General features: G+C 36.5%; 1 protein-coding gene across 2 annotated transcripts in view; it reads right to left on the bottom strand.

The window, feature by feature from the left end:
* The window catches only part of LOC135223703 (GTP-binding protein 128up), a 196,779-nt gene extending 173,235 nt beyond the window's left edge, over positions 1-23,544 (bottom strand). The window contains exon 1 of one of the 2 annotated variants that reach the window (XM_064262424.1): positions 23,430-23,544. The gene's annotated coding sequence lies outside the window, so the exon portion shown is untranslated. Of the gene's footprint in view, positions 1-22,601; positions 22,622-23,429 lie in introns of those variants that run through there. The other variant, XM_064262425.1, reaches the window with a different exon arrangement.
* Between the last annotated feature and the right edge of the window lie 351 nt (positions 23,545-23,895).

Raw genomic sequence — 23,895 nt, 5'->3', positions numbered from 1 at the left:
TTCCCTTGCAGCCTTCCTTTTCGGTCAGATACCTGGATCATGCACTGCAGATGTTCCTTTCCTTCATATAGTACTTTTAGGGACCTGACAACGCCTTTATCGTCAGGGTAAAGTTCAAGGATTCTACCTAGGAGCCATTGACTGCATTTATGCTGGTCTGCTTTTACCAGCACGATGTCGCCTACACACAGTGTAGTCGGGGAGCCTCTCGCAAGTCATGATGTTCTTGCAGGGATTTCAGGTAGCCTTCTCTCAAGAAACTGCTTGGAGCGTCCAGCCCGTTGCCAAGATCCAACCAGATTGCATGGTTGGTGAGACAACTGAAGATTAAGAGGTATCCTACCCCTTCTTTGGTCCTGATAGGGTGTGTGATCCACGCCATCCTCATCAGAGGGATGCATCATGAGTGCTCGGTTGGTAGGAGGGGTGGAGGTGGTGACTGTCGGTGAAGAGGCTTGAAGGCCATGACATATGCTTGGCACCTCCCTACTACTCTCTTGGCTGTAGCCCTGAATCCTGGACTCATACAATCCTCCCAAATGAAAGACATTAAAATACTGACTCCACAATGCATGGGAGTGATGTGGAGATGCTTAAGACATAGAAATTGATCGTTCTTTTGAAGGCAGCAACGATAACTGGGTCTTACTACTACTACTCACTTCAACTAACTCACAATCATCTGTTTCATGACTAAGCATAGCACAAGGATAAGCAAAAACAATTCCATTCAATAAAGCAAAATTAACACTATTCCCCCTTCGAATACACATTTCAACAAGTGGAGTCTGGCTCTTTTTCCCCGAACCTCTCACGGGGCAGCAACAACAAAGGCTCAGTGCTGGTTGGAGGTTTCATCTTCAATCACAAGCTGATCATGGGTCCTTTGGATGTTGAAAGGCAGGTTCTCTGGGTTGTGGGTCAACAGGATTGCAGCGAGTCAGGATAAAGAGCAGCGCTGCATCACACTGTTGAATTAAAATCTCCCCCAATTCATTAGATATGGACGTATTATCATTTTCTGCAATAATTCCCCTAGCACTTGCCCAACAAGCCTAAGGTTGAGCTACAATCAGTGGCAATTATGCTCAAGGCTTGACCTACTCTAAGTGGCTCCACCGACTCTAGAATCCCTTTCCAAATCAAAGGCGGCTCTAACGCAACTCAAGGGTCCAGCTGTAGGAGTGACATAAAGCATTCTTTCTCGGTCATGACCAATCGTGGCGGTCAGGAGAACTACAGTGGGCCCCGTATTCTCGTTCTCCGGATTCGCGGATTTTTTTCTGGACCATATCTAACCATTATTTGTGATGAATTCGCCTATTTGCGGGATTTTCCGACGATAAATAATCACTAATTAGTGTATTTTGATGTTATTTTCATGCCTAAATACATTTTTATGATATAAAAACGATTTACTAATTTTAAAATATTAAAATTGATCAATACTGTATTAGTAAGTTTAATAAGATTAAATGATATCACATAATAACTAATAATTCTCTCTCTCTAGCTTACAGGGATATATGCTTTTTGTGTGATAAATGATTTACTAATTTTCTTATATTAATATTAATGTAAAGAGCAATTACTTCAAGAAAGAAAATACTACATTGAATTAGTAAGATTTTAGTTTATAAATTCTAAAAATTATGTAAGAATGAAGGAAATCCCAGTCTTCACGCATCTTTCTTTCGAACTCCAGGTCTCTCTCTCTCTCTACTGAGATGAGAGATTTTTATGGTACACTATGTATAATATGTTTATTAATATTTTCATATGATAATAATAATAGTAATATTAATAATAATGATAATAATAATAATTGTGATTACAAAAATCATAAGTGAAAGTATTTTACAAATACTACGAAAATCTCTCTCTCTCTCTCACAGAAATGTATGTTTTTTGGATGATAAATGATTTAATGATTTTCAAATATCAACATTAACCTTAAACGCCGACTGGACGTATTTTACGTCGACATTTTTTGTCTCTCGGGTGCCGACCTGGACGTATTTTACGTCGACATACAAAAGTTTTGTTTTTTTTTAAAAATTCGCGGAAAAAATACTTTTAGGCCTACCAGCCGAAAACTCTTTGAATCACGCGCCTTGGGGGATGCTGGGAGTTCACGGATCAAGGTGTTTGTTTTGTTTTTTTACAATCGTTACGCAGGGGCGCGCAAGCGCGAATTTCTTTCTTGCCGCACTAAAAAGTATCTGTGACACATCTCTGAAATTATTTCGTCACTTTGACATAATTTTTGTACCATTTTAAATTAGCCGTTACATAGAGTATTATATATGAAAATCTGCGCATTTTTATGTAGAATACAACAAAAAAATACTCATGATTGTAGCTTTATCAGTTTTAAGATATTTTCATATAAATAACGATAAGTGCCAAAATTTCAACCTTCGGTCAACTTTGACTCTACCGAAATGGTCGAAAAACGCAATTTAAGCTAAAAACTCTTATATTTTAGTAATATTCAATCATTTAACTTAATTTGCAACTAATTGGAAGTCTCTAGCACAATATTTCGATTTATGGTGAATTTATGAAAAAACTTTTTCCTTACGTCCGCGCGGTAACTCTTCCGAAAATAATCATACATGCGATTGTGGTAATGTTTGCACCATTTTAAATTAGCCGTTACATAAAGTTTTATATATGAAAATGTGCGCAATTTCATGCACAATACAAACTAAAAACAACCATGTTGTAGCTTTTATCAATTTTGAAATATTTCATATAAAAAATGATAAGTGACAAATTTTCAACCTTCGGTCAATTTTGACTCTACCGAAATGGTTGAAAAACGCAATTGTAAGCTAAAACGCCTATATTTTAGTAATATTCAAGCATTTACCTTCATTTGCAACAAATTGGAAGTCTCTAGCACAAATTTCGATTTTATGGTGAATTTATGAAAAAAATAACATTTTCTTTACGTCCGCGCGGTAACTCTTCCGAAAAAATCATACGTGCGATTGTGGTAATGTTTGCACCATTTTAAATTAGCCGTTACATAACGTTTTATATATGAAAATGTGCGCAATTTCATGTATATACAACAATAAATAGTTTGAAGGTTGTAGCTATTCTCATTTTCGAAATATTTGCATATAAATCACGATAAATAGAAAAAAAAACCACGTTCGGTTCAAATTTGACTCTACCGAAATGGTCGAAAAACGCAATTGTAAGATAAAACTCTTACAGTCTACTAATATTCAGTCATTTATCTTCATCGTGAAACAAATTCGAAGTCTCTAGCACAATATTTAAATTTATGGTGAATTTTTAAAAAAACACTTTCCTTCCCTCCGCGACCGCGGATTCTCCGCCACAAATCTCCGAAATGCGTAAGTCCCATTCTCGGAATATTTGCTCCGTTTCATATTAGGCATTTCATAGAGTTTTTTATATATGAAAATGTGCGCAATTTCATGTAGAATAAAACGAAAAATATTTGAAAGTTGTAGCTTTTCTTATTTCCGAAATAATTGCATATAAAAAAATATATATAAAAATTCAACATTTGGTCAACTTTAGCTCGTCAGATATGGTCGAAAACTGCATTTGTAAGCTAATATTCTTACAGTATAGTAATATTCAATCATTTGTCTTCATTCTGAAACATATTGGAAGTCTCTAGGACAATATTTAGATTTATGGTGAATTTTTGAAAAAAATATGTGACGTAAGCGCGTTACGAATTCATGCATTATTTTGTGATAATATTTTCTCTGTGTTGCTTTTATCGTTTTACAATGTGTTTTTATATATCAAAAATGATTGCAATTTAGTGCACATTACAAACAAAGAAAAAAAAGTAACTTGTTACCTTCAACCGTTTTGCGCACAGCGCGATTTGATATAATTATATATGAAATTTCGTTTTTGCGCTATCATATCGCATTATTTATATATGATAATGATAATTTTTTTTCATTTCTGATGGTTGCATACTACACTTCAAGCAATGAAAAAAAAGGAGCCAAAAATGAACTCTTAATCTTGAAAACTAAGCGCGCTGTGATTTTTTGAAAAAAATATTTTTTCCGCTTACGCGCTCACTCTCAAACCCCTCCGGCATACGGGGAGTCATTTTTTATTTACCGCTCCGGCGTTTAAGGGTTAATGTAAACAGCAATAATAGCAATTCATTAAAGAAAATACTAAAGTGAATTAGCAAGATTTTAGTTTATAAATATAAAATTATGTAAGAATGAAAGAAAATGCATTTTACCCAGCATCTTTGAACTCCAGGCAGCCAAGCAGAGTTGGCTGGTGGTGGTTCAAAAACACCTTTGCCCTCTCAATGATCACCAATTATTTTTCTCTGCTCTCTCTCTCCTTCTTTCTTTTACTGAGATGAGAATTTCTATGGTACGTGTGTATGTTTATTAATATTTTCGCATAATGATAATAATAGTAATATAATTAATTTCAAAATTCATATGTTATAGTATAATCTATCCATTTCAGTCTTTTAAATAAGGATAACCCTTCCCCCCCCTCTCTCTCTCTCGCTCTTTTGCCACACGAGATAGTGTCTTAGTGGTAACTCTCGCCCTCTGTTTGGGCTGGAAATGTATGTATAAGTGTATCTTTCAGGACATTACTACATTTTTTGGTTAAATAATAATATACAGCACTAGTTTACAAATAATATTTAGTTTTGCGAGATTAAACAGTAACAATACCATCTCTCTCTCTCTTTCTTACGTATGTTTATTTGTTTTGTAGTATAAATAAATGATTTACCTTATAACTAATTTTCAAATATTAATAAGATTAATTACAAATAGTGATTCCCAGTCTTTTTATCCACATGGAGGAAGGTGGGCGGGGGAGTATATGACAGTTTGATATACGTATTGTATTGGCGGAGTATTGGCGGAGGGGAAGGAGTCAAGTTTAGGAGTTATTCTCTCTCTCATTATTATTCTCTCTGTCTCAGAAATAATTCATAATTTCACTCTTGATGGTCAGATATATGATGTTGCCATTCACTGGTCTCACTCTCTCTCTGTTATTGGCTGTAGGTATATATTTTTAATGGTAAAATGATTAAGATGACTTTGAAATGATATTAATAATAGAACCTCAAAGATTAATACAGTAATAGGTTAGTAATTTTAGGTATATTTGAAGTAGGATGTTATTAAAGGTATATATTTGGTATCTGAACTTTCAAGATAGGCAGTTATAAGCATTTTTAATAGAGGTTCTAACTATTCGCAGGTTTTAACTATTCATGGGGGTGTCTGGTACACATCCCCCGCGAATACGGGGGGAACACTGTACAAGCGTGATAATCTCGGAAACAACTCAACAAAAAATCTTGCGCATGAGTCCCAAAACAACTAAGCTAGCCTTGCACAGCACAGGCTCTTGCTTCACGATAGCCCTCGACATGGGCAGCAAACAATTTAGGCTCTGCTGCAGAGCACCTAGCCTACAGTAGACATTACGTTATGATTATCACTTCCTTTGTTTAGTAGGAGGTTGGAGGGTGGTTGTGAGTGACTAGTGCTATGATGATAAAGACCATAATCAAGCTGCCGTTGTTTAGGGACTGGATCCTTAGGGGTATCCGGTTAAACAAAGGACCAAAAATTTTGCAAATTGTTCTACGACAGACTACCGGTTCTTGCTAGATGGAGGGAGGCTTGATAGCCCTAACTCAAGGGACAGGTTCCAGCCCGTACACAAGGATAACTCGAATGGAAATCACTGAAGATGTTAACAATTTTATTACAAAACTAGAATCTGAATCACTTAAACAATGAATTGTGCAGTGATGCATGACCATAGGTGACACAACAATCTCAAATTAACATGAATTTAATGTGGCCACACAACCACTCAAAAAACACAGAAAAATCACTTAAATTGGAATATCACTTCATTAAACCAGCAATAAACACTTGCTCAAAGGTTCATTAATCAGTGACAACAATGATTCCAATCGATTAGTCCAATAATGGCTAAGACACAGAACAATTACTTACTTCATGTACAAAATGGTGTCGCTCGCAACTTCCCCTCATGGCCCACACAACTCTGTCTGGAGCCCGCTTCCCTTTTGTTGCAAGTTAGGATTCTAGAGTTGAAAGACAAAGGTTAAGAGCGGCAGGCACGTTTTATACCTGGATGGGCTAGTTTGTTTGATGCTTTTATGTTGCATGGAACTAGTGGTTATTCAGCAACGGGACCAACGGCTTTACGTGACTTCCGAACCACATCGAGAGTGAACTTCTATCACCAGAAATACACATCTCTCACTCCTCAATGGAATGGCCGAGAATCGAACCCACGACCACCAAGGTGGGACGCTAATACCATACCAACCATGCCACTGAGGCGCTAGTGAATTTTATGTAATTTTAATTCTATGAAAAGAAGCATTTTCTCCTTTTGTTTATAATTTGTTACTATAACAATTGAGTCATTCTTCCATGGGGAGGATGTTTTGCCTACAAACAAAGGGGGGGGAAATGGAGGTGGATGGGCAGGATTATGTCACGAAAAATTTGTGTACGAGTTTTTCATGACCTCCTCAACTTAAGACCCATGTTTGTGAGCTCTTGCTGATTAGCCATTAATTACCATTTCCTGGTAGGATGTTTCTTTTATTGTTTTTAATATCTTGAATATACTGTGTTTGACATTAATAACTGATTGGCTTTAAGGGTATCGGCGGGGTCGGGGGTTAATTTTGAATGACGGTGTTCAAACTTGCACAGGTGTTACCTCTAGTTTGACTAAAGATGCACACAAAATTTCAGGTGAATTAGATAAAAACTCTTTTTTTAACAAATATTTTTCTTTAAAACATAGCATTTTTTATTTGTTTTTTAAAGTGTATCTCCTTCCTTATTTATCATTCAATTTAAAGAAAAAAGTAATAGCAGAAAGTTTAATACCTATCAAATAAAACGGCAAACTCAGAAATCCAATATGTGATGTGTGCTATTTAAAAAAAATATTTTAAAAAATTCAATAAAAAATACCCTAAAATTATGTATTAGATATTGGTAAAAAAAATTTTTAAGAAAAAAAAAAGAAAAATAAATTTGCCGATGTGTTCTCTCACTATCTTTATTCCAATTTCTTTTTAGATTATTAAAATCCATTCACAAATAAGGGAGTTTTTAGAATTTGAATGTAGAAAATGTATGTTTTGAGAAAAACGCAGTTAAAGTTTGCTAACCAATTATTTTGCTTTCAGAAGCATATAAAGTTTCTTGGAAAAGCCTACATGGCGTCCGTTTCCTTCTTTTTTATAAGAGATATTATTCCCTCTAAAAAAACAAACATTTATCACTTGAAGAAAATAGTTTATATTATTTTTGGGGGGTTATCGTAGAACGCCACTCTTCTCTTGTGCGGCCTAAGTTTTTTAGAAGGCTAATGAGCCCCTCCTTCATATCCTCCTTTTGATGTTCTTTGCTTCTTTTGCTTTCTGGAATGCATAGCAGACCTTCGTTTCCTGGTCTTCTCTTTCATCTGAAGGCCTTTCAGGTTTTCTCCTGTCGTTTTTCTCATAATAGGTAGCAATGAACTTGGTGCATAGCCGATATTATGTTCTATTGCAGCAATATGTTTTGATATATAAATGAAGCTGTTGTTTCACCGATATGTTCTGTTTTCACACTTTCAGATGGCACCTCACACTTACACGTTAGTTTCAAGTCAACATCAAAACTGTTTTTATCAATTTCAAGTGTTATATTGCTGTCCCACTGCCCGCAATACGTCGAACTAAAAGCGTCTTTTAGAGCTCTCAAGGGTAATGAAACTATTTCTCCATCATTGCTTACACTCAGAACGTCTTCTTTTTCAGTCATATAACTTCTCAATAAAAAAAAACTCCTTAGGTTGGCTCCTGATAAAACACTGACATCACCTGCTACATCAGGGAAAGCAATTACATCTTGAAAATGCTCATTCTCTTCCTCCTCCCCCTCCTCATCATCAGATAACTTCAAAACAAAGTCGTCGGTGCCATCATCATCATCATCTTGATATATTTGTGCAAAGGAATAATAGATTTCCCTCGGAGCTTCATAATAGGAAGTATTTGGCATCTCTTCAGCACACATGGCAGGTGGCGACATGTCAGAAGCTACATTAGCTCTCTATACTTTTAGTTTCAAGATAAGTTTTGATATTATGAGAGCTTGCTTCCCTTCGTTTATTAAACTTCTTTTTTGGCATGTTAGTAGTATATATAATACACAATTGATGTCTAAAAGTCTGAGGAAGTGTTGCAATTGATTGAAAATAACAAATACACGATTGCATAAAAAAAATACAAGAATTCTCCCTCGAGACAAGTGGCTCGCATTATTCAGTCATGGGAAGAGTTGCCATCTTTATCAGGAAAACATATTGTACGGCATACGAAACAAAATGCTATGAAAAGAAACTCAAATACTTAAAGAATGAATAGAAAATGAAATAGTAAAACCATCCCTAACCAGACCTTTAATTCTCTACTTGGATGTGGCCTTTAAATTGGCCTTTAAACCATTTAAAAAGCTTCGTATTGATATGATCTTACGTGTGGCAATGGCCGGGATCCAGATGTATGGAAATATGACGATAACTCATTTTCACGAATTTGAGCCAATTTCGCCAAAATTACAGGCCGCCGATACCCTTAATAATTAATATACAAACTACTTTTTGTATAAGCCTTGCTAGCCACCTTTCACCCTTTATTTGTTAAGGCTCGGTGGCAAAGGTGTAGTATCTACACCCTTATCACATATTTTCGCCCTTTAATATCAGGGTGGGACAGTATATTTATTTGACATTTACGCTTTGGAGAATTACCAAGAAAAAAATTCTTAAGTTGCCCTTGCCCTTTATTTTCTCCTCCGTCCTATTCACTAGCTTATAACTGGGCGAAGGAGTGGGGTGGGCATGTGGTATTGATGTTTGAGGGATCTCCTCTCATTTCAGAGGCAGTGCCCTCGGATGCGAGAGGAGTATCCTCATTTTTTAATCATATTTTCTTTCTTCTTCAGGCTAACAGTGAGCAATAAAAGATTACAGCAGTAGATGGTCCGATATCTTTTTGTGTTGGCTATCTTCCTAGAAATTGTACTTGTGACTCATTAGCATGCTGTAACATTGGCCCTCGAGTGTGAGTATACTGTTCCCCTGCTGAAAATCATAATTATTTGCTGCTGTAAATCCTGAAGTTTCGTCACTGGACAGCGTCTATGCGGCTGCCCTGTGAGTATTAACTCTACTTCTGCTGGTGACTGTGCTTTGTTCTATAGAAGAAGTCTTGCAGAAGTTGGTGATGAAGTCGAGGAGGAAGAGAGCTCGTCAAGTGTCATCGCCCTCTTTGTCATCATCATCATCGTCTTCAACTTCCTCCCTTTTGACTTCAAAGGCTCCCCTGCCAGAGAAGGAGAGAGTATCTCTTGCCACCAAAAGAAATCTCGTCACAAGACTTCTAAGTCTGTCTCCTCGAACTGAGGTGGCAGTTGGAGTTGGGTCTTCTGTTGGCTCTCCTGTTTCTTCGGGAAGAGGGTCCATCACGCTGTCCAGGGTCAGAAGTCATAAAAGTTCAAACTTCGGTTCGCACTTCTGCTGCTAGTCCTAGAGATTTTGCCTCTAAAACTAGTTTCGTGTCAGTCAGTCTTCCCACCGGAAGTATGTCCACGACATTGAGGAAGGATCATCTGCCCACTGTCTCGACACCTGGAGACTGTGTTCTCCCTGGCTCTTTCTGTCATTTGAACGGATTCCAGCTCACAATCCCCATGAGGGGTCTTGCGTTTTGGGAACCTAGAGTGCATATTCCAGTCTTAAATGCTCGCATATAGGACTAGATATGATGTCTCTTCCTCCTCAATTTATACAGGAGTTGAAGAGGGACCCCTCCCCGATGATCGTTTCATGAATTTGGGAGTCTCCCGAGCACTTGAAATCCCTTGGAATTTCTAACACACTCTGAGTGTTCTGATCTTCAATGATCTGCAAACACTCGGGTGAGACAAGATTTCCCAATAATTATTACAATAACCAGGAGTCTTTCTGAGCACTTGAGTTCCTTGTTTTTTCTGTCATTCTCAGTGTTTTGCTTTCCTATGATTTCCAAACACTCGGGCGAGAGAGGTATTTCCATTAATTGTTATTACAAGAATTGGGAGTTTCGCTGAACAATTGAATTACTTGGAACTTCTGACATTCTCAGTGTTATGGTTTTCTGTGATTTCCAAATACTCGGGCAAGACGGGCATTCCTGATAATTGTTATTACAAGAATCGGGACTCTCGCCGAGCGCCTATATCCCTTGGTTTCCCTGGCACTCTTAGAGCACTCCAGGGTGAGGCAAGGTCGCCTGATTATTGTCTTACAAAGTAGGGATTCTTACCAAGCACAGGATTTCTTATGAATTCTAGCTCTCGCTATCAAGAGCGTTTGGTAGTGAGATGAGCCTTTACCAGTACAAATGAGTTTGCTCTTCAGTCTGGTTTGTTTATACATACCTTGGTATTGCATGCCAACATCGTCTAGGCGAATGGTCAAGTACTGTCCTCATGTCTTGGCTCTTAAGGTCCAAGCACATAGTATGACAGATACAGAATCCCTTTTTATTCTTCTTGGAGCTTTGGCCTTGAAGGAGAAAAGTTAATTGGGAAAAAGTGATAATACGTTTGCTGACAATTACCACTCATAATTATGTGGTGGTGACCATGATCTGCTCGGCTCAGCCACACCGAACAAACTCTGCTCTTGATCAGTGCAGTTCCTTGCCATGGCCTAGAGCACCCTCCTTTCCCGTGTTGCAGCAAGTTTCATAGGGGTCACCATCATCATCTTTGTTAGCTGACATCTCCAGCCTAAAAAGAGGAAGGTAGGTTCTCCACCCCTTCAGAAAGTCTCAACTTGGGACTTCTAAAGGGCCCCATACACTGAATGACAGTCTGTATTGTTCGCAAAAACATTGTGTATGGGCTTGTCTGAATGCAAAAGTGGGCCGAGTTTCATGGTCTGAACGATCTCAAAGTGTGTGTTTGTCGATAACGACAGTCGTTCAGTGTATGGGACCCTTAAGGGTCTGCATACCCCCACCCCGAGATGTAAGCAGTTGGCCCTCTCATCTGCTCTTCGCTTCTCGGCCTTTGGCTAAGATCAGAGTTTAGTATCTTGAAGGCATCTTCGGAAGCAGGAACCATGACGCTGGTTCCATTTACTCCCTGAGGAATCATATTTTAAAATATTTTTTTATAAATTACCTACCAGATTATTTTAACTTGGAATGGTTTTAAGATAAATATCAATAGAAACTACTTACCTATGAAACAAATTTATGATTTTCTTAAAGTTTATAGCCATTCTTGTGACTTTAATTTCAGTGATTTTGCTTATTTCACTTACTATTTTATTTTTGAAAATTTAAAAAAAAAATAGTAAACGTCATCTCGCACAGTCATTACTCTCTAAATTAAAAAAAAAAATTCAAAAAATTATTTTTATTGATATTGTTTCCCTAATAAGTAAATTTATTCGGATTATTTTTCCTTAGTGACTCCCTAACGAATCCATGGAACTTAAGGGTATCGATATATGCAATACTTTGTTGATTATCGACATAAGGAGAAAAAAGCATCAACAACAAAAACATACTCGATTTCAGTGGCAAAAATATAATATCAAATTTGCTCTATTTAGATTGGGTGCATGCACACACATCCACACAACCTTGTACATATACACATAGCCAGAATAGACAAACTCATGCATATATAACACATAACATGCACACATAATATAGCATAGAAATACACACACACACACCTACTCAATCCTCTCACTCTAGATTGAGTTATGCAAGTTTGAACCATAGAGCGTCAGTCATTGGAGTGGCGATCTTCCTGCCAAGATTGTGACATCAGGCGGCCATATTGAAAGTTCTCGATCCAGCTCATAGTACTACACTATATTACTATTATTGTTAATTGTAAAAATTATTATATATCTTTTTGACTACTACCTTATTACTGATATTACTATTAGTACTATTTTCACTATTGTTATTATTAGTGTTGCTGATATTATTGTTATTATTATTATCATTATTAATGGACCCAATTTCACAGAGAAAATTTACCTTACAAAAACCGGTTGGCGCCCAAGCACTCCAACCACTGCGGTCAAGATCTAAATTACAGGACTTTCTTTGCATACAGTCACTGCGCACTAACTAGACATAAATGTACAATCATTAAACACTAGTATTCACAATACACACTCACTAAACACATTTACTTTACACTCGCACTCAATAAGACTATACACTCACTGAGTGCTCAACACTCACTATACGCTAAACTCACTAAATACTCACTATATCTCAAACACTCAGTAAACATTCACTAAACACTCAATTAATCCTAAACATTAATTAAACACTAAACAATCGCCAAGCACTCACTATACACTAAACACTCATTAAGTACTCACTATACACTAAACCCTCAGTAAACATTCACTAAGCACTCACTAAAACCTAAACATTCATTAAATGCTAAATGCTCATTAAACTCCTAAACACTCATTAAACACTAAACAGTGATTGCCCATCGACTCATCACTCATTAAACACCCAATAAACACTTACACACTAAACATCAACCAAACACTAACATTCACAAGACATTCACTAAACACTCAATAAACACTTACATACTAAACATTCGCTAAACACTAACATTCACTAAGCACTCACTACACAAACATTCACAAAACATTAACTGAATCTAAACACTCACTAAACATTCACTGAATACTTACAAACTAAACATTTACGGAATACTTACACACTAAACATTCATTGAATACTTATACACTTAACATTCACTAAACACTAACATGCACCAAACCTTTACTAAACCCTAAACACTCACACACAAAACATTCACTAAACCCTAAAAACTCTCTGAATACATTCAGTGAATACTTACACACCAAACATTCACTAACATTCACTAAAACTGTAAAGACTTACTAAACCTTCCCTGAATACTTACACAATAACATTCAATAACATTTACAAAACCTTCACTAGACCCTAAACACTCAGTAAACATTCACTGAATACTTATACACACTAAACATTCACTAAAACCCTAAAGATTCACTGAATACTTACACAATAAACATTCAATAACATTCACTCAACCCTAAACACTCAGTAAACATTCACTGAATATTTAACTTACACACTATACATTCACAAACCATTTACTAAACCATAAACTATACATTCACTAAACACTTACTCATAAACATTCATAATCACTTACTAAACCCTAAAAAATCCCTAAACACTTACTCATTAAATATTAACGATATGTAGAGAGCCTTGGAGATGCTAAGATTCATTATTACACAGATTCTTGAATTCAATGCACACACATATTGCATATACACATAAAAATATAAACAGTCATGGTGATTGCTTGAATCAGAAGTCACTTATTATACGCTTTGTTATTGTGTTTTCTTTGCATATATTTTCAAATATAGACATTTTTCCATTGAATATAATCTCACATTTGACATTGTTTTCCTTTATAGGCAGTCCAGAGGGTGGAAATGGAAGTTTGTTTGTATGGTGTTTTATCGTCTAAAGAACCGTTAGGAGGTCCTTTTTCTCTTTTGCTCCTTGCAGCTGTCGAACCTCATCTTCCAGCTCTTCTAGAAGGCAATGCCAGCTCGTTCCTCTTGAGTTTCGCCGCCTCAACTTCACACTGGAGTCCACACTTTTCCTTCCAGAGGCCTTCACTTCCCTCTGCAGGCAATGAAACCTCAACTCGAGGTCTTTCCTCTCGGATTCCCACTTTTCGGTCACATATTCTTGTTCCTGGATGAGCCTTGCCATCCGCGCCGCTTATGCCATCTTTAGCTGCAGGTCTTTCTCCTTCAGTCATAGGAGTTTCTCGAGTCTCTCAAGCAGACATCCTTTATCCTCTCACATAGGCCATCGTTTCTCTGCCCGATTTCCTTCGTGTTGTCCTTCAGCTGCTGATTTTCTTCTACCATCTTGAGGATCTTGTCTTCTAGCTGGCGTTTCTCCCTCTTCTCTTTATCGTTCCAGCTTGGAGCAAGGGGGCCTTGTCTTGCCAGGCTTGCTCTTGTAACACCTGAGTGATCTGGTTGGCACGAGTGCATTCTTCCCTTCTGTCTCTCTTCATAGTAGTCGAGCCTCTGTTGCAACTGAAGAATTGTCCTGTCCAAGTTCACCCGCTGCTCTCTCTGGCAATGGATGGCATCTCGCAAGACTGCAATTCTCTCCTTCAGTCCCTTTTCCTTGGCCTGTTCAGCTCTATCATCATCAGTCAGGAGAGAAATTTCGCCAGCGAATAGGCAGCCACACCAAACAAGATGATTGATCTTCCGTATTTCGAACAACATCCCAACAACAGCTGCTGCCAAGACCAGGTAAGGCCACATTCTTTTCAAACTGAAATCCATATCTGAAGTATCTACTTCATAATACCCTCCTCTTTCTCTCTCGATTTTTTTTTTACTTTCTATTTCCACGAAAGATATTTTGATTTATCAAAATATAGCAAGAATGATTCTGAAATTTTTTTAATTATGTCTTGTTTCTTGGTGTTTTAAATTACTGAAATCTCTCTCTCTCTCTTTCTCAAGTCTGTAAGAACATTAGGGATTTTTTGCAGTCCGTATCTTTTTTCGTCTGCTCTCTCTCTCTTCCCGTGTGTGTGTGTGTGTTTTTTTACCTCATCTATGGCAATAAATTCGGGGATTTTTCATTTATTACCCTTGTGTCCCATGAATTCTCTCTCTCTCTCTCTCTTCTCTCATCTTGCCCAAGGTCTGGAATTCTTCCTTTAGGTGTAAGGCTTTGCATTCGATATAAGTAGAGAGAGAGAGAGAGAGAAGAGAGAGAGAGAGAGAGAGAGAGAGAGAGAGACCTTACATCTTGTTCAGGTTGCCCCAGGTCCCTCAGTGTGAGGAACCTCTAATGTCTACCAGAGAGTTGCTAGTACATCTTCCGGTATATTTTGCATCTTCCAATCTTGGATGGTCTGGGATGCAGCTTAGATATTTGACGAGCTTATTCTTAAACACATCTACACTCACTCCTGATATATTCCTCAGATGAGCTGGCAACGCACTGAATAGATGCTGCATTATCAATGCTGGTGCATAGTGGATTTATGTCCTGTGTGCTTTCCTTATTTTTCCTGGTATAGTTTTGGGTCATATTGCAGTATTCAAGTGAACTACGAACATATGTTTTATAAAACATAATCATGTGTTCAGCTTTTCTAGTTTTGAAGTGCCGTAACAACATTCCCATTTTTGCTTTACATTTTGCCAATAGAATTGCTATTTGATCATTGCATAACATGTTCCTATTCATCATAACACCAAGGTCTTTAACTGCTTCCTTATTTGTGATTGTCTCATTATCAGGTCCCCTATATGCATATAGCTTTCTTTCTCGGTCTCCATAATTTATTGATTCAAATTAATCAAAGTTAAATACCATCCTATTTACCAATACCCAATCATATACTTTGTTAAGGTCTCTTTGTAGCGCGTTCCTATCTTCATCACATGTAATTTCTCTACTTATTCTTGTGTCATCGGCGAAACTACTCACTACAGAGTCCTTAACATTACTGTCTATGTCTGCAATCATAATAACAAACAGTAATGCAGCTAACACCGTACCTTGTGGCACACCGGATATTACCTTAGCTTCTTCCGATTTCTCATCGTTTGCAATAACTATCTGTTTTCTGTTGTGTAAAAATTCTTTTGACCATCTTCCTACTTTATCCACTATATTATGTTTTCTAATTTTCTTCGCTAATATATTATGTTCTACCTTGTCAAAAGCTTTTGCAAAGTCTAGATAAACCACATCTGTTTCATTTCCGCTTTTCATATTTTTGTATATGTTCTCACGGTGGATAACAGCTGGGTTTGTGTACTTTTTCCAGGTACGAAACCATGTTGTCCTATATTAAATGAATAATTTTTTATTAAATGTTTCATATTTTTCTTCATTACCCTTTCATACACTTTCATAATATGTGATGTTAGACTCACAGGCCTATAATTACTTGCCTCTAGTCTTGATCCACTTTTGAAAGTAGGGGTAATATATGCTAATTTTTGCTCATCATGAATCTTGCCTGTATCTACACTTTGTCTTAATAATATTGCAAGTGGCTTTGCGATAGAATGAACTACTTTCTTTAACAAAATAGCAGGGACACCATCAGGCCCTGCTGCAGCTCCATTTTTAATTTCATTAATACCCTGCACAATATCAGCTTCATTAATATCTATGTCTGCTAAATATTCACTATTTTCATCCCTTACTTCTATATCATTATCTTCATTATCAATTCTAGGGGTGAATTCTCTTATATCGTTCTGCCAATATGTTGCATATTTCCTTTTTTTCATTCGTTAATCTCCCTTCAATTCTTAGAGGGCCTATTTCTATTCTTCTTTTACTCATCTTTTTTGCATACGAGTATAATAGTTTGAGGTTTTGATATTTACTAGGGTTTTTCCTCCAAGTCCTGTTTTTCATTTTCTTTTGATTGTATAATCTTTTGTTCTGCATTTTCTATCTTACTTTTTAGTTTTATCACTTTCCATGCATTTTTTTCTTTTGCAAGACCTATTTTCCACTTTCTGATTTTCTGGAACAAGATCAAAATGTTATCCCAATCTTTGTTTAATTCTTCACTTATTTCTGACCATTTTATATTTTTACTGTAGAAGTTGGATTCTCCATATCCTTCCCACTTTTTCATTTCTTGCTTATCTCTGTTTTCACTTGCTTTGGAATGGACTGTTAATTCTATGACATTATGGTCTGAAATACTCGCATTATAAACTATTATTTCTTTAACATAATTCACCTCGTTTACAAATACTAGGTCTAAAGTATTTTCCTTTCTTGTTGGCAGGTGATTTATTTGTTGAATGTTGTATTCTAGTAGCATATCTAATAGCTTTTCGAATTGCCTCTTATCTTCTGCACTACTATTACTCTCTTTTTTATATGTATAAATACAACCACAATCTCCTATTCGTTCTTTCCAGTCTACGAAAGGAAACTTAAAGTCTCCGGATAGGAGAATAGTTCAGTCCTTGTGATTTCTACATATATCATCCAATTTTTCTATTATTGTGTCAAACTCTTTAGTATTAGGGGGTCTATATATTACTATGTTCATTAATTTTTCAGATTCAAATTCTACCGCTATTAGTTTACATTCTGAGTTACTATATTTCTCATATATTTTTCCTTGTTTTTTGTCTTTCCCATATATTGCGGTTCCCCTTGATTCCTATTTTTTCTATCTGATCTAAGTTTGGAATCCTTTTATTTGATCGTCATTCCCAGTCTCTTGGGAATAACAGGTTTCACTTATATTCATTATATCTATTTTCTTTTCAATTGGGGTTAGTTCTTCTAAGTACTCTATTTTTCTTTTTGAGTTACTCGTAACTAAACCCTGCGCATTCATCACTATGATGGTTTGCGTGTTTTCTCCTTCATTTAATATGGGTAATAATAACGATTTTCCCACGTCTCTTTCCTGTTCTGGTATGTTGTTCTTTTCTTCATTTCCAGAAATTCTAACATTAAAAAATCCAACTTTACCATAATATTTGATCTTCCTTCATCATAATTATTCATTTTGTGTCTGAATCTGCAATTTTCTCCGTAGCTGCAATATCCTTTTGTATCGTAAATACAGTACGTATTTATCTCTTGAGCTGTATCTTGGAGTTGATGCTTGGAAATTCTTTGCTGGCACACCATATCGCGGTGATGGCTTGCTTTTTTCCTTCACCTCATATTCTTTGTTCCTCTCTTTATTTGTTTCTTTCTTATTTTGGATTTTATTTGATTGATTATTTAATTGATTTTGATTCATGGCTACAGGGTGCATATATTTAAATTTTTTGTCGAACTGGCATCCTTTTCCTTCTTTTAGCTTTTTGCATATTTTTGGATGTAGATCTCTGCAATCATCCTCATAGCCATCTAGGTATGCACATTTACCATAGATTTCATAGTTGTGACATACCTAGGGATGTTTGTAGTAACATCTTTCTCCGAATCTGCAATTCCCTCTTTTCAAAAGGTTGCAGACTTTGTCTTTCTTGTCTATTTTTTCCTCTTTCCCATCAGTGTGCAGATCTGGGTAGAGCCTCTTCGGGATTTTCTTTTGTGTTGTCATGTCGTAATTTATTTCTTCGTATGGATGCTGCTTGATTGCCTCATATGTAGTATCAATGAGTATCTCTGCATCCATACTTTTATCTTGTTCTTTTTCCTTATTATTTTCTGTCATTTCAGTTTTGTTCACTTCTCTTCCGTTTTCCTCTTCTTCTTCCTCTTCCTCTTCTTCTTCATCCTCAACTATTTGTACATTAAGTCTTGATTTAATAACAATTGTCTATCCATGATAAGACATGTTGAGCAAAATATTCTGGTATCCTTACTCATATCTTGCATTACTTCAGCACATTGAGGATGCGTCAGAATGTTGCATGCAGAACATTTTCTGATCAGGTTTTGTGGATTAACTATGCCATACCACAGTTTGCATGCTTTTGGCTTCTTTTTCCTATTGCATCAATTAGGATATTCACAATGTTCACCTTATTCATTTTCTTTGTCGGAATATGCTGATTGATGTAAATTTTCTTTATGAGTCTCTTGACCACTTGGATTTTATTGGAACTTCTTCAATTATTTTCAAGATGTTTTCTGTAGATTTGTTCCAGTTTGAAGGATCATAGCCTTCTGATATGTCTATGAATGCTTTTGTATCTTTTTGGTTAGGGCTGTTGCTGATCTCATAGATGAGAAATGCCAGCTCCCTTCCTGCTACCTCATCGTATCGCGAATCTGCTAAACACGCTAAATTTTGCCATTTTTTTCCACAGTTGGAATTTACTGCCATCTTGATCTGATTTACAGTATTTCACATGATAAACTAACATAGTAGACGCTTTATCCTACTATTTTCACACTAATCTTATCACCAACAGTTCATGAACAGTTAAACGGGGGATATCTGATGATTAATCAGTCTGTGCACGGGAACGTCTCACCAAGCAAAATGGCACTGAGAGAGAGAGAGAGAGAGAGAGAGAGAGAGAGAGAGAGAGAGAGAGAGAGACTGTATTTTTGTGTATAAAAACGGTGTATTGGTATATTTACATATGACAGTCATGTGAATTACTCCGTTTGGGATGGGAAAGTTAATGCGTGCATACCATTTTTCGTGTATGATACTCCAATTGAGGTTTTTATTAATAATATTCTGTCCATTTAAGTTTATCTATCTATCTATCTATCTATCTATCTATCTATCTATCTATCTATCTATCTATCTATCTATCTATCTTATCTATTATCTATCTATCTATCATCTTCATCTACTATCTATCTATCTATCTATCTATCTATCTATCTATCTATATATATATATATATATATATATATATATAATATATATATATATATATATATATAATATCTATATATAGGTAATATAAATATGTTATAATGTACCAAAGACAAGTCACATTTTAGACATACTGTCTACGAACGAGGAACGCCAAAGTACACGGGTGAATCAAAAGTACTAAAGCAGAACTGCGCACACCTGAAAGGGACTACATATTGAGACCCACCACTCATGGCAATAGTGACAGCCCTTACGAAAGCAAACCGCGCATGCGCAAGTGTGTAATATATGTGATGTTGCAACATTACCAAGAGAGAGAGAGAGAGAAAATGGCGACAGCTCTTAATGATGATTTTTTCAGGATTACAAACAGTGGTCAGGTAGTTTTTCTTTTTTTTTGGCATCGCATATTCAGGAACCTTTTTCTCCTTAAAGGAAATCGTGGTGGCCACAGTTATGAGTGAAAATAGATCAACGTGAAATGAAGGTCTGTTCTCTCTGAACACACCACGGTACCAACAAAGATACGGCGGTTATTTACAGCTATCTATTCTATGGTGCCTCCACCTGTATGCATTTGAATTAAAATTTATTCTTGACAATCGAAATGTGCGTGTTGTGTTGGGGTGAACGGCAGTTTTTAAACGTGGGTGTGTGTGTGTGTCCATGAATTGTGTAGCCAGCATGCCTGGCGGAATAGTTTCGCTTGTCTGAGCATACCGCGACATGACGTCACGCATAACAGATGAGCCACACATAAATGGCTGCGCCCATGGTGCAATAGAAAATTGTTTGTGAAAAATAAGAAAATGCCCCTTTCCAAAAAAAATTTTCACCGGGGTATTTAAAAGGAATAATACTACATATGGAACATCTGAAATGCAACCAGAAGTTCCCCTTTAAGGTCTGGACTGTGGGGAAATTGTCCATTTGACTTAGAACAGAAGGAGAAAATGTCACTCTACTTTTCAATTTATCTATTCCATTGAAATAACAATAGACTCCTTGATGACTCAACTGCATCACAGGAAAAATAAATCATAGCTAGTACCGAAATATGCCCAAAAAGGGTAATTGGACATGAGACTTTGCAAATCTTAAGCAAGAATACTGCATAGGGATTTACTTACATAATTGACAAATAATAATAATAATAATAATAATAATAATAAAATAATAATAATATAATAATAATAACAAAAAATAAGAATATTCTTAATACCGAGTTCTAATCATTAAATAAATGAAGAAAAACCAAATTGTCAGACTTTATAATTCACTTATATCACTAATTTTAACATCAAAGTTAAATGAGGATCAAAATTAGGATATGAGTATATATTCGCTCATTTGCCAGAAGTGTGTCTTAAGTCGAAAATTGTTATATTTCGGGAGAAGCAATCTAAAGTTGAAATTCTCTATACTTTGTCCATTTATATTTAGATGATTCTTTTAATGAGCTGTTTTAATGACAAATACAAATAAGAAGTTTTTACCACAATATGGAATAAAGAACAAGCTATCTGCTGGTATCAATAGCTCAAAACACATTTTTTGAGTTGTGTCACTCTTCTGGCAAATGAGCGATGGTCCGACTGACAGTTCTACTTTTTACACGTGGACGTTTACCCTTCTAACAGTCGTGGGGGTGAACTGATAGGTATTACTGTCCCTTTTATCCAGGTATTACTAAAGTAACTATCACTTTGTTCCAGGAATTATTGTAGTGACTGTCCCATTTATCCAGTGTTGTGTTCTGTGGTGACACTCCCTTTTATCCAGGTATTACTGTGCTGTCTATCACCTTCACCCAGGCATTAATGTGGTGACTGTCCAGGTATTACTATGCTGTCCCTCCCTTTTATCCAGGTATTACTGTGGTGACAGTCCTTTTATCCAGGTATTACTGTGAAGACTATCCCCTTTATCCAGGTATTACTGTGAAAGTTGTCTCTTTTATCAAAGTATTACTGTGCTACAATTTTCAAGGAAATTTGCATTTGAACTGATTAAAAAAAAAAAAAGCCTTATATCTAGCACGTCGGGCTTGGCCAAAATGCACGTTTTTTTTTTCCTATGTAATACAACCTTGATGGAAAGCCGGGTATTTGGGTGGGTGAAAAATCATTGACTTACTTCACCTATCAGGGGATCCCACCTAGGATGCCGGGGGGATTCGCTCTCATGACCGTCCCCCACCCCCTACTATAATTTATGGAACTGTGAATTAAAATAACAGGGTTGCAACCCATTGTAACCAAGGCACAGAAGGCCTTACATAGCCAGACTTTTTTTGCCAACTCCTGGACTGCAACTTAACCTAACTTTGGGAACTTGACATTAAAAATTATTGGCTGGGAATCTACCCTTACCTAACCTAAACCTTAGGTATCAGGTCATAGCCTGGTAGACCACTAACATAAGCCTAAGTTACCAGGTCCTTACTTAGCTAGTGCACGCTGTACTTTATCACCCTTCATTTAAGTATCATGGACCACTTAAAACCAATCCTTGTATCACTTCCCCACACCCCAACCCAAAAAAGTTTACCCTTTTCAGGATCTGAACCTATAGATACAAGTTGCCATGGCAATGTTAGAATACCTCCTTGTATGCCTATTTCGCTCTTGCATTTTCACCTACCTACAATGCCTTTACCAAATCACCAATATCCGCTGTAGTCCGCAATAATTTTGGGATATACCTAGCCTATAGGGTTTCAGTAGCCTTACGCTGATCATTGGTTCGCGAAACGAAGGTAAAACTGCATAGAAAAAGGTCAACTGCCATAGACTAGCTCGCCGCGGAATAGTTATATAGATCTACCAATACCTTTTCATTCACAAGGCAACTAATGTCCAGTAAAATATAAATTAATTGATTTCTACCATACCCGTATCCTTCAGTTGTAAAATTGCTGTAGGAACTTAAGCGAAATTACTTGAAGACACTCAACAAACCATCTTTTCTATAAAATCCTATCAGTTTACGTTCTCAAATCAATCTGTTGATATTATATAAGTAGAAAGTTATCTTCACCTCTTTCATAAATTATTAAATAAAATTACTGACGTTAATAGTTGTAAAACAGGAGTCTCATTATAACGAAATTGCTTCGTCGCCAACGTCGGCCGGAACTCGGAAGACACACTACACGGCCGAAACCGAAAGACTTCTGTTGTTGAAATCATGAAATGCCATACATGTAAACACACATACAAGTGAAGCTTCTATATTAGCCTATTATGTGATGAAAAATAACTTACGGTAAAATATACAAAGATAGATTACTTTCAGGCAGTGTCATTAAAATCAATTTGTGCTGGACTCGTCATTCAGAAATCCCATGATACTGTAAAGAAGTGTAACTGAATGTTTTGCCTAGGCCACCGATCGAGTGTGTTTTACACACACACACACACACACACAGTTTTCATGTTAAGGCAAAATGAGAAGTCAGTGATTAATAAGACAGTAGATATATGACAACTTTTTGAACGTTCTGTGAATTATCAAAAAAATGCCTATTTCAACTTAAAATCGAAGTTGTTTTTTACGTTCTGTTTACGTCGTCCTGACCGGATCTCCCCAAGGGTGTTTCAGAATACCGTTGTTAAACAATTCCAACACTACCTTTGATGTCTAAAACTGAAAAAAATACAGCATACATACTGCATATAGCTACTGTTACAACCCTGATATAGAGATACATTACTATTTTCCTACTTTGTAATGCTGGCCAGCTGGACCCTGTCAAAAAGATGTAAGCAAATTAATCTTGTAAACAAGATCCTAAAAATGGCAGCCAGGATAACGCTATGCGTAAGTTATACCACCTGTAACGGCGTGAAGGAACTATAAAGCTCTGAGTACTTTACACGAAGTGTGTATTTAATCTACCTTAAGCCCGCGAAAGTATTAAGTTATGACAATTGTCCTCTTAGGCTTGTACAGCAGCTTCAGGTTAATTTTCACAAGAGCGCCGCTAATGACGAAACCCAACTTGAAGACTCATGAAGGTATTCAGGGCTGCCAGATTTCCACACTGAGGAAATCCACACACGGTCTCAGACAGTTGCCAGTTATGCAATATATTTGACTTAATCGAACTCGATGGAATGTTTATCGTGATCTTGTAAGTGCTCAAAACTTAGCGGTATGAATTCCCAACCAGAAGCTTTTTCTTTTTTTTATTTTATATAGATAAGTTTTTAGCTAATATTGTTTAAACATTTAGTTAGATTTTGATTCTAGTTTTTTTTTTTTTTTGAGAGGGTAAAAGAAGCACTTCTCAACAACAGTCGGTACTCCTTTAATTTGATGATGAACAACTGGAATGACACATTCAATTTGACGATGAAAAAAG

The sequence above is a fragment of the Macrobrachium nipponense genome, chromosome 10 (genome assembly GCF_015104395.2).
Source record: "Macrobrachium nipponense isolate FS-2020 chromosome 10, ASM1510439v2, whole genome shotgun sequence".
Lineage (NCBI taxonomy): Eukaryota > Metazoa > Arthropoda > Malacostraca > Decapoda > Palaemonidae > Macrobrachium > Macrobrachium nipponense.
Note: the sequence above shows the minus strand (reverse complement) of the source record. Positions and strands in the feature narration are given on the sequence as shown.